At 46.6% G+C, this 11213-nt stretch overlaps 1 pseudogene; it reads left to right on the top strand.

Moving 5' to 3' along the window:
* Window positions 1–3365: 3365 nt before the first annotated feature.
* On the top strand, window positions 3366–4200 carry LOC150006852 (nucleophosmin-like; annotated as a pseudogene).
* Window positions 4201–11213: the final 7013 nt, after the last annotated feature.

Here is an 11213-nt window from a genome sequence, read left to right as displayed (position 1 = left end):
GGTAGGAGAGAAAGCCAACCCAGCTCCCACTGAGTCGGTTCCCTCTTATTTATCTTGGAGTTGAGATAAATAAAAAAATTATCTTGGAGTCCAGAGGCAGCCACAGTCCCATGTAATGGCAGGAGGCTGTCCTGGGCCATTTTGGTTTGTCCATGCCCTGACCTATGCCAGCTGGGCAGCAGGAGAGCTGGTGGCATCACTCCTTGTCAGTCTGTCTGTCTGTACTGACATCCATTCATACCAACCTCTCAGCATGTCTCTCTGTCCTTTATGGCCCACACTGTGGCGATTTGGCTCTCTGGTGAAACAGGTTCTCTGGCATCCCATTTTTGTCTTTCCCATTCCCCACCAGCAAGGCTGTATGCTGGGACTTCAGAGTCTCTCCCCCCAGAGGTCATATCCCAGGATATGACCATCCTTTGGGATGCCCAAGGAGTCCCAAAAATGCCTAAAGTCTAGATCAGATCTTGTCAAGCTATGGCTTCTAAGCCAAATCTGGTCCGCCACCTGTTTTTGTATGGTCTGTGAGCTAAGAAGGGTTTTTCATTTTTAAATGAGTGAAAAAGAATTGTTAGGTAGGACAAGGGTCTCAAGGTCTGGGTCTTACTAAATGTTAAAATGTAGCATAGTGTTTTGCAGATGCAGCTATAAACAGGAGGAGCTGACAGGAACTAAATAGGATGAAACTAGCCAACTGCAAAGAAGAAATCAACATGTGTTTGACAAAATAGTGTATATAAGTATAGGCTAAGCCTCCCTTCCAGGAGACAGAGCTTTGGGTATGAGTCTCCTGTCTCCTTTACTTGCTGCAAGTAAGTAACATTACTCTGTCACCGCCCTGTCTCATTTTGGAATACGGCACCTCAGGTGGTGGTGAACCCTTTGAGTTAAGAACCATAATCAAAATGAGAATAGCATTTTGTAATGTTAAAATTACATACAATGGAAGTTTCATTGTCCATGAAGTTTTATGGCATGTAGCCACGCATGCTCATTTAGGCACTGTGTAAGATAGCTCTTGCAGCACCGGCAGTAGTGTTGGGTGGTAGGGACACAAACTGTATGTGGCCTGAAAAACTCAAATATTTACTATTTGACCCTTTATAGAGCAAGCGTGCCTTCCCCAGCCTAAAGGTCCACAGCCCCTGGAGCCAGGACCCGGAGTCCTACGCAGGCTCCACCGCTGATGGCTGAGAGTGATTAGGCCACGGGGTGAGTGTTTTCCATCTTTAAGTAACACCTTCCCCTAAGATCAGTTTGAGAATTTCATGAGGTGGGGTTGAGTGGCACCTGGCATTAGCAGACACAGAATGGCATCTTTGTGAGGTTTATGCCACGACCCCTAAAAGCAGCCCCTAAGAGGCAAGGCCACTCATAGGCAGGTGTGGCACATTCATCCTAAAGAAAGCAAGCCACCAAACCACAATGGGGCCAGGCTGGCAAGTGGAAAAGAGTCATACCAGCATCTCCTAAGAGGCGCAGTAACCGGTGAAGGCCCCTTGTCCTTGGGTTGGGGAGGAGACCTGACCAGGTCGGTTTGGCTACTGCCTGGCTGTGGGGAGGGAGAAAGAAAAGGGTATGGGTTGTGTGGTCCAAAGAGCAAGGAACAGGTGGTCCCTGGGGATTTCAGCAAGCCCCCGCCCCGGTCCCCACCATCCTTCCTGGGACTATGCTCTTTTGGCATGGTGGGGAGGAACTCGCAGCCCCACCCCCACGCCCCAGATCTTTGGCTGAGCAACCCTGCAGCACTCTCCCTCTGGCATCTCTCTTCTCTACCCCCTCCCAGGTATCCATTACTCCTAACCACCTGCCCCTAGGGCAGGTCCATCTGTATAGCTAGGCCCAGAGGCCCAGCAGCTAGCAGAGCTGGTCCAGCCTGGGCCATTAAATCCCTCCCTCTGGCCTCCCATAGTGGCTTTACTAATTGTTTATATTGAAGTCTGTTAATTGGCAGTAACCAATGTGCTGACGTATCTTTTAATCACCCCCTCTCAGGGCCCCCAGGCTATGAAGGATTGGTAGATTCAATAAAATACGAAGGAATTAGCACAAATACTCCCCACCCCTCATCCTCTTCATTATCAGTTAGATAAACTGTCAACACCTGTCAGGCAAATGAAGTGGGAAGGAAAACCCAGCCCTCCTCCTGGTCCTGGCAGGAACTTCCTGGGTAAGGTGAGATGCAGGCTAGACCACACCGGGTATTGCATACCCATGCCCCCGACCCCCAACACACAGAGAACCACAGGTGTATACAGACTCAGCTCCTGTGTTGTTCTGGAGCGCACCTGTTCAGTCAGTAGGCACTTCTTGAGCCCCTATTATATGCCAGGTGCAATACTCTTTGGGAATAGGACAATAATCTGTTATAGCCTTGAAGAAACCTCAATCCAGGAGGGAAAGAGACCAGTAGCCAGTTGCCAAACAGTAACATTAGAGCAAAGGCAGAGGTCTCTGTGGTGGGGTGCTATGGGGGCCTGAGGGACAAAGACTCTTCCTGAAGTGCAGGGTGGAGAGGCAGAGAAGGCTCTGTAGTCTGTGCAACTTCACACCTTCCTGGTCGCATAACACAGGTGCACATGTGAGCCCCACTCAACCTGCTAAGGCACCTGGGTGTCCTATCTCTGTCCTTGGTGCAGCTCTGTCACACCCATACTCCTGTGGCTACTGGGGTAGCTCCCGGGGAAAACACAGGTTTGGGCTGACCTTGGCCTGTGCCACCTGGGACAACCCAGGGCCTGCACACCCAGTGGACAGCTACAGACCATGTCAGGACACCACCACCCTGCCCCTACACAGCTGATCCTTCACAGAGGGTAGAGGTTGGGGGTCAGTGGTCACAGCCAGTCCTTGCAGCTGACTGGCCTGGGTAATCCCTCCCGTTGATCTGCCAACAGCAACCAAGGCTCAACTACAAGAGGAGGATGTGCTCAGCCCCCAGAGAGGGCGCACCTCAAGTATCCAGCTTGGATGATAGGGGAGGCTCTGTCACTGGACCCTACAGAACACCTGCTACACTAGGTGACACTATCAAGACATGGAGTCATAGTATCTCTACCTAATACATAGAAACAAACACAGGAAAGCTGCCAAAATGAGGAGACAAAGAAACACAGCCCAAATGAGAGAACAGGTCACAGAAAAAGAACTAAACAAAACAGAGATAAACAATCTATCATGAAGAGTTCAAAACACTGGTGATAAGGATGCTCAAGGAACTTAGTGAGGACCTCAGCAAGATAAAAAAGCTCCAGTCAGAAACGTAGGATAGTTGGTGCGATTCTGTCCTGCATGTCTGGTGTATGGAACAGAAGTCGTTTATCTCCGTCCAACTTCTTTGCCAACTAAGTGCGTGCTACCACCTCATGGAAGATTCGATGGGCATGGACATGAGCCCTCTGAGGCCCCAGAACTATCTTTTTGGTTGTGAACTCAAAGCTGACGAAGATGATCACTTTAAGGTGGATAATGATGAAAATGAGCACCAATTATCTTTACAAATGGCCCGTTTAGGGGCCGGTGCGAAGGATGAACTGCACACCATGGAAGCAGAGGCAATGAATTATAAAGGCAGTCTCATTCAAGTAACACTGGCAACTCTGAAAATGTCTGCACAGCCAACGGTTTCCCTTGGTGGCTTTGAAATAACACCACCTGTGGTCTTATGATTGAAGTGTGGTTCAGGGCCTGTGCACATTAGAGGACAACACTTAGTAGCTGTGGAGGAAGATGCAGAGTCAGAAGATGAAGAGGAGGAGGATGTGAAACTCCTAAGTATGTCTAGGAAGCGTTCTGCCCCTGAAAATGGTAGCAAGATTCCATGGAAAAAAGTAAAACTTGCTGCTCATGAAGATGATGATGATGATGATTTTGAGGATGAGGAAGCTGAAAAAAAAGCTTCAGTAAAGGAATCTATACAAGATACTCCAGCCAAAAATGAACAAAAATCAAACCAGAATGGAAAAGACTCAAAACTATCAACACCAAGATCAAAAGGTCAAAAATCCTTCAAAAAACTCCTAAAACGCTAAAAGGACCTAGTTTTGTAGAAGACATAAAAGCAAAAGTGCAAGCAAGTATAGAAAAAGTTGTTCACTTCCCAAAATGGAAGCCAAATTCATCAATTATGTGAAGAATTGCTTCCAGATGACTGACCAGGAGGCTATTCAAGATCTCTGGCAGTGGAGGAAGTCTCTTTAAGAAAATAGCTTAAACAGTTTGTTAAAATTTTCTGTCTTATTTCATTTCTGTAACAGTTGATATCTGGCTGTCCTTTTTATAATGCAGAATGAGAACTTTTCCTACCATGTCTGATAAATGTTGCCCAGGTTCCATTGCCAAGAATGTGTTATCCAAAATGTCTGTTAATTTTTAAAGATGGAACTCCATCCTTTGCTTTGTTTTAAGTATGTATGGAATGTTATGATAGGACATAGTAGTAGTGGTGGTCAGACAAATGGAAATGGTGGGGAAACAAAGATATACATGTGAAATAAACTCAGTATTTTAATAAAGTAAAAAAAAGAAATAAATGAAGGATACACTAATTGAAATAAAAAACAATTTACAGGGAAACAACAGTAGAATGAATGAAGCTGAGGATCAATGATTTGGAACATAAGAAAGCAAAAAACAACCAATCAGAACAACAAGAAGAAAAGAAGAATACAAAAAAAAAATGAAGACAGTGTAAGGAGCCTCTGGGACAACTTCAAGCATTCCAACATTTACGTCATAGGGGTGCCAGAAAGAGAAGAGAAAGAGCAAGAAATTGGAAATCTATTTGAAAATATAATGAAAGAAATATTTCCTAATTTGGTGAAAGAAATAAACATGCAGGTCCAGGAAGCACAGAGAGTCCCAAACAAGATGGATGCAAAGAGACTCACTCCAAGACACATCATAATTAAAATGCCAAAGGTTAAAGATAAAGAGAGAATCTTAAAAATAGCAAGAGAAAAGCAGTTAGTTACCTACAAGGGGGTTCCCATAAAACTGTCAGCTGATTTCTCAAAAGAAACTTTGTAGGCTAGAAGGGACTGGCAAGAAATATTCAAAGTGATGAAAAGCAAGGATCTACAGCCAACATTACTCTATCCAGCAAAGACATCACTTAGAATGGAAGGGCAGATGAAGTGCTTCCCAGACAAGGGAAAGTGAAAAGAGTTCATCACCACCAAGCCACTATTAAATGAAACATTAAAGGGACTTGTTTAAGAAAAAGAAGAAGATCAAAACTATGAACATTAAAATGACAATAAACTCACAACGATCAACAACTGAATCTAAAAAATAAAAATAAAAACAAAAACAAACTAAGCAAACAACCAGAACAGGAACAGAATCCTAGATATGAGGATCCTTTGGAGGGTTATCAGCTGGGAGTGGGAAGGGGGAGAAATGGGGAAATGGTGCAGGTGTCAAGAAGCATAGCTGGCAGGAACAAAATAGACAGGGGGAAGTTAAGAATGGTGTAGGAAAGGATGAAGCCAAAGAATTTACATGCATGACACATGGATATGAACTAAAGGGGGCTGGTGGATTGCTTGAGGGAAGGGGGTTACTGGGCGGAGGGGGACAAAGGGAAAAAACTGTGACAACTGTAACAGGATAATTAATAAAATATACTTAAAAAAACTATGATCAATAAAATGGCGAAAATACATATCTATCAACAATTCAATCTAAAAAACAAACTAAGCAAACAAGAACAGAGACAGAATCATGTATATGGAGAGCATTTTGATGGCAGCCAGATGGGAGGTAGGTGTGGGGGAATGGTTGAAGAGGTGAGGGGATTAAGAAGTACAAATAGGTAGTTACGGACTAGCCATCGGGATATAAAGTACAGTATAGGAAACGCAGTAGCCAAAGAACTTATAAGCATGACCCATGGACATGAACAATGATGTGGGGACTGCCTGAGGGAGTGGGGGGTGCTGCCTGGAGGGAGCAAAGAGAGTAAAAGTTGGGACAACTGTAATAGCATAATCAATAAAATATGATTAAAAAGTAAAGTTGATGACCATTTTTGTACAGATCCATCTCATCTTCCAGGTTGTGAGCTCCTTGAGGACAGGACTGGGTTTTATTTGTCCCCATGTGCTGGGCCAGGGTCTAGCACCAAGGAGGATCTGACAGGGATAGTTCCACAGCTCATCCCTGTCACCCAGGCCCTGAGCAGAGTGGGAGCCAACATGGACCTCTGGACCTTGGGGCTCAGCCAAGTCCTTTCCCTTAATAGCCCTGCTCCCAGGAGGCCTGTGACCTCCCTTTCTGCTTGGCCCCTTAGTCGACCTCCTATAGCTCCAATAAAGTGGGGGCATTTCTGCACACTTGACCCAGGCACCTGGGAGGAAGGACAGAGAGGCTTGCCTGATCCCTCGGATGTGCCCCTTCCATGAGAGCGGCTCTGGGCAGGCCGGCTGGCAGCTCTGCACATCCAGGGCTTGTGTAACTGGGGCACCTATGATAAATGAGTGACCAGACTCCAGCTGGGCACTTCCTTTAGTTTCCTCACTGGTTAAACTAGCATCATAAATCTGACCTTGCAATGTCCACAAGGAAAACTGCTGGCTCCCCACTGCTTATGGAGTGGGAGCACAGTGTCTCCTGGGGGCATCAAGACCTGAGGGCCAGGCCCAGCTCCCTTTTCAGCCTATTCCCCATCTTCCTGCCCTAGGCCCCCACATTCCAGCCCTGGGGAATTTCTGGCTGTTTCCTGAAGGTACTGCTCTTCCAAATTTGTTTTTTCCTTTCCCTCAGTCTAGAAGAGCAATTTTCAACCAGTGTGCCACAAGAATTTTTAAAACATGCAATACATGACTGTTTAGTGAGACACTGACTTCTTTTCCCTTAGATTGTCAACTTTTAAAAAAATGACAACAGTGAACACAACAATAGCTGTCCAGTGTGAATGAATCAAAATTACACCTTTTTTTTTTTTTTTTTTTTTTTTTTGGTTAGAAAAATATATTTTTTGGTGTGCCACAGAATTTTAGTAATTGGTTTATGTGTGCCATGAGATGAAAAAGGTTGAAAGTCATTCATCTAGAATGCTCTTTCTGTCTAGCAAAATTCTGCTTATCCATTAAGAAGCAACTCTTTGGCTTTCCTTTCACACCCTGTACACATGTACGCCCTACACACACTCTCCATCTGTGGCACTCCCTACCTATCATCATCCCCATTAAGCTGAAAACCTCTGGAGGAGCCATGTCTCATTACCTCTGCATCCCCAAGACATGCACAGAATAGGTGCACAGTCCCTGTTAGCCAAGGGAGTGAGGTGAGACCAGGTGCTCTCTCAGCCTCTGCTCCAGCTACGGAATCCTGATGACGGTGGTCTTTGTACAAATCTGGGAAGAGATGAGAAGCAGCATTCCAGGGGTAGGGGAGTGAGGGAAGCTTGTCCTTGGGGGATGGCCTCAGGCCTTGGAGCTCTAATATAACCCCCATACCCCACTGTCGCAGGACCTTCTTATTGGGCCTGCTATGAGAGTAACAGGATTAGAATGTGAATGAAATAGAATTATATTTGACCAGAAGTAACAGAGACAAAATATCAATAAATTAACCAAGATAAAAGTGTGTTCCTCTCTAGGGTAAAGTAGTTCAGGAATGATGCAGCAGTTCTGCTCCAAGCAGTTCTCAAGGACTTGTCCCCCCCCCCCCCCCCCCCGCCCTTATTACTCTGCTATGCATGGTCTCCATTCCAGGGTCACCTCATAGTTCAAGATGGCTGCTGCAGCCACGGCCATCTCATCCCCATCCCATCAGCAGAAAAGAAGAAGTGATGGATAAGAAGAGGTAAAGTGTGTATGTCAATTGCCTTTAAGCAAAATTCTTAAAAGCTTAGTCATATGACCACTTCTAGCTGCAAGGAAACTGTCTTTGCACTCCAGACAGACTACTGGAAGAAGGAATAAACAGATACTGCGGTAGGAGCAGCAGACTTTTCCCAGTTGTCAGCCTCTGATTCAGTGCGCTCTCCCTTCTTCTCTTCTGCTCCCAGCCGAATCTCCTGGAGGCCCATGGGATGGGAATTTGTCTCTGTCCAGCTCCTCCAGCGCCTCTGGACACTACCCAATGGGGAGATAGGGCTAGTTTGCCTGCCCTTGTGAGCCCCTGGCCCAGGGTGGAATGCGCTAGTGAGGACTGCTGGGCCCAGGGGCCAGCCAGAGGGCAGCCTCCCAGGCCTTGCTGGCCCTCTGCCCTCTCCCCTCATCTCCAGAGGCCGGTGCTCAGCCCCAGGTGTACAGCTCCTGGTGGAAGCACATTGCCACCTGCCTTTCTTTTCAATCGTCAGTATTTACTAAGTAGCAGGGCGCTCAGCACCGGGCTGGGTGCTGGGGTATAAAGGAGCTTGAGGAGTCTGCAGGTGAGTTAGGGAGAATTGTACACAGGCCACTGCAGAGACCTAGGGGGACACAGTGGCTGTCCCCTGGACCTGCAGGCCCTAGCAAGTTGCCCCTCCTACTCCTCCCCACGGAGGTGGAGTTCAGGAAGGCCAGGATGAATACACCTATCCCTTGTTCAATTACTTTAATTCATTTCTAAAAATGCTGCCGCTGCATGAAACACTAAAAAATAAAATAAAACATTTAAATTAATTTTAATGAAAAAATTACAGTGTGTTCCAGTCCGTTCCAAGGCACTCAGTTTCTCACAGATAAAAAAAATACAAAGCAATTGAACAAGGAAAGAAATTTATGTACACAATAAACAATGATCTGAAATTAATTCAGCCTATGGTTTGTCCTAAAATGTAATGTGATGAAGTTTATCTTTCCTGCACAAGAGGGGAGGCATCTCTGAGGACCAACTTTCAGGCCGTGCCTTTTAGGGCTCCTGGTGATCTTGTGCTGAAAAATACAGTTAGTGCAGAGAAAAGCAACGCCAGGGCAGAGTGAAGACTTACAGAGAGCGCTTCCGAACACACGGACACGGCTGTGCAGGCAGCAGCCTCAGGAGCCCCGGAAGACGCCCCTTCCTCTTTCTGCACCGCCTGGTGCGTGATAATAAAGCAAAATAGTTTTATCCTTGCAGACACGGTGTGTGACTCAGATGTGTTCCACACGACAATCTCTGCTGAGAGACGGCAGAGTCCAGGAAACAGATGGTGAGTGTGTCTTCATCTGAAACTGTAATGCAAAAATATCTTTTTGTAGAGTATATTTAATTAGTGGGTTTGGGGGCAAAATGTTTGTACAGGCAGACCTCATTTTATTGCACCTTGCTTAATTATGCTTCACAGATGTTGCCTTTTTTGTTGTTGTTGTATTTTTTTTTTACAAATTGAAGGCAAAACTCTCCACCAGCAAAAAAGATTATTGCTCACTTTATTGCAATGGTCTGGAAGCAAACCCACAATATCTTCGAGGTGAGACAGGCTAGGAAGCCAGGACGAGTGCAGTAGGGAAACTAAGACAGATGGTTAAACGGCCAAGCAGTTTACAGCCCTCTAGTAAATCGCAAAATCCTATCTTCCCTAAACCAAGGACACTTAAGAGTAAATGGTTTACACTTCTTATCCCCAACCAGAAGGTAAATAGCTTAAATCACCCTACTTAGGGCGATGTATAGCAGAAACCCAATTAGTGCCATTTGCCAACCATACCCAAGGATCGATGAAGTTAAGGAAATAAATCTCATGTTGGCGCCTCAGCACAAAGTTGATGAATATTCTATTGGACCCTCCCCTAAACTCCAGCCTTTAAAACCCTCAAGAATAAAGCCCTGGCTGGGTGGCTCAGCTCTTTGGAGCATCTACCCGCACACCAGAGGGTTGTGGGTTCAATTCCCGGTCAGGGCACATACTTAGGGTTCGGGTTTGATTCCTGGTCAGGGTGCATACGGGAGGCAACCAATCAATGTTCGTCTCTCACATTGATGATTCTCTCACACATCGATGTTTCTCTCTCTCTTCCTTCCTCTCCCTTTAAAATCAATAAACATATCCTTGGTGAGGATAAAAGAAAAGTCCCCTCAAGATAAAGGACCCAGGGCACACTCTCCCTCCCAGGAGCACGCCCAGGCCTTTCTTCCCTGGGTCCCCACGAGACCTACAACCAGAGGAGCAACAGAGAGTGGCAGCTTGTCCCCAGCCTGACATCCTGAATCTGTCTCCAAGGGTCCCTTTTCTCCGACTCTCCAGTGGGTCTCAACAGCCCAGTCTAGGCTCTTCCCTGTTGATTCGTCTACCTTAAGCCCTTCCTTGTTTCATATCCCCAGCTTTAATAAACATAGTCTCAAAACCATCTGGACTCATGTTGTGAAATCTTTGCTGCATGAAGTCAAGAAGCCACACACTCCAGGCCCTGCTGTGGCCTGGTCCCCTTCCCAGTGACAGAGGCAGGCCTGTATAACAAGAGGTGGGGGTCGGGTAGAGGGTTTGCTCTCTGAAACGTTGTATAAGAGCCAAAAGGCAAAAAGTCTCCAACTGCAGAGCCTGAGGCAAGGGCCCGTGTTTTCCCAGGACTTGGTTCCCAGGTTTCCAGCCTTTTTAGCAGGTGGTCTCTGTGGCCCCCAGGTGCCCACTGGAGAGTGGGAGCTGGAAAGAAAAGCCAACCTAGGGGTGGGGAACGGTGTTGGTCTGGGAACTCAGGAGAAACAGAGTGGGAGCTCTTAGGTTTTCCCCACTGCCCTCCACCCAGGGGCCACAGCTCCCTCCCCTCCTCACAGCTAGCAGAGGCCTCAGAGGAGGGAAAGTTTCATGAACCTAGTTGGAATCTGAGAGTTTATAATATTCAAGCCCAAATATGGGGCTATGATTCTTTAATCAAACCTGATTCTTCTCCCCACCACTGTCCCCTGTGCAAAGCCTGATGTTTACAGGGCCCCAGCGTCCATTCCCCTCACTTTACAACAATAAAACCCCCATTTCCTCTGGAGTACTGCCCTTCCCCCACTCTTGGTCATGCTGTTAGGACAGAATTGTCTCCCCTCAGCCCCAGGGGCAGCCAATCAGTGAAGCTTCCCAGCCACAGGAATTGGTGTACAAATGGCACATGATCCAGTTCAGGCCAGTGAGACACAAGGATGCTGTGGAGTTCTGGGAAAGGAGACCCTCTGCATCCCCAAAAGTTGCCAGCAGAGTTGCGCTCACTGCCACCAGACTTGAAGGAGGCAGCCGGTGTAGCACCAGGAATACTGACAGCCATCCTGGGGACACAGAGAGGACAATGTTAGAATAAGGCTACTACCATGGAAAG

Source organism: Furipterus horrens, unplaced genomic scaffold (assembly GCF_987537825.1).
Source record: "Furipterus horrens unplaced genomic scaffold, mFurHor1.1.pri manual_scaffold_6, whole genome shotgun sequence".
Taxonomy (NCBI): domain Eukaryota; kingdom Metazoa; phylum Chordata; class Mammalia; order Chiroptera; family Furipteridae; genus Furipterus; species Furipterus horrens.
The sequence above is the reverse complement of the archived record's forward strand: the minus strand, read 5'-3'. Positions and strand labels throughout refer to the sequence as shown.